A 1,217-nucleotide genomic window follows, 5' to 3' on the forward strand; every position below is an offset into this window, starting at 1 on the left:
ACATTCCAAATTGCCGCCCTCTAGCCTCAGTAGTTTTTTTTATTTTATTTAAGGTTAAATTTAGCCATGCTCGTGCGTCTGCATCGCTATAGGTGCCAACAACACGGGCCAACACGGGGCCGTAGCTGAAAGTTTCATGGGCCGCGGCTGAGAGTTTCATGGGCCGCGGCTGAGAGTTTCATGGGCCGTGACTGCGAGTTTCATATAGCATTATACGCTATACAGAAAACTCGATTGCGCATTAAGAAACTTCGGCGCATTTTTTATTTGTTTCATATTGAGCGTGATCTACGTACATTGCGAAACGGAACACCTTTTCTGGGACGCTGAGCCCTAAGACGATCACTGGATATAAGCAGAGGCAATTTATCCAGCCTCCTCACCTCCATTTAGTTGGGGGAGGTTGCAAAGTCATGATCCAGGTGGTAGGCTGGTTTACATTAAACCGGCCTTATGTCAGTGCAGGCCCTTACCAAAAGTGTGGTAGCGTCTGAAAGGGAATCGGAGGCCTTGCGTGGCCCCCTGTACTCGGTCCATCAAACCTCGACAATAAGTCAAACCTCGACGATAAGCTTCAGTTCTTAAAATCTAACCTTGAAATAATCATTTATTGCTATTTTTGTTCTATAATAGCGCTACATTTATTTAATGTATTTAAAAAACAAAGTTTTTTTTATTCTGGTACTGCTAGGAAAGACACACTTTATTGAAACAATTACCTAAGCAGTTATGACTTAGACCATCGGTGGGTGGTCTCCTGTTTGTCAATTTTTCATAAGTTATATTTTAATATAGATCTTTCACATTCTCAGTTGATCCCTCATCTCTCATAATAGTCACACAAAAAAGCCAAAAGAACGCTAGGTAATTCATCCCTTGATATCAATAGCCATGAGAGAGAGAGAGAGAGAGAGAGAGAGAGAGAGAGAGAGAGAGAGAGAGAGAGAGAGAACTCGTAGAAACGTTAATTATCTGTCCTTTCCTCGGCTCAGAGAGTATAAAATGGAAACATTTTCGAAATAAAATGGACCAGTAATTAGAAGTGTAACTCCTGAAAGAAAGCCGTACCTATTCATTCGTCTTCCACTGGGATTCTTGATGACGTATCGAAAGTAACTTTCCTCGAAAGTAACTTAACTTCTTAGCTTCTATAGGATATTGTAACGCCAGACACCTGCAATCAATCAGTTGCTCCCTCATTAGGATTAATGGTGAGT

This window comes from Macrobrachium rosenbergii, chromosome 48, assembly GCF_040412425.1.
Source record: "Macrobrachium rosenbergii isolate ZJJX-2024 chromosome 48, ASM4041242v1, whole genome shotgun sequence".
In the NCBI taxonomy this organism is placed as follows: Eukaryota; Metazoa; Arthropoda; class Malacostraca; order Decapoda; family Palaemonidae; genus Macrobrachium; species Macrobrachium rosenbergii.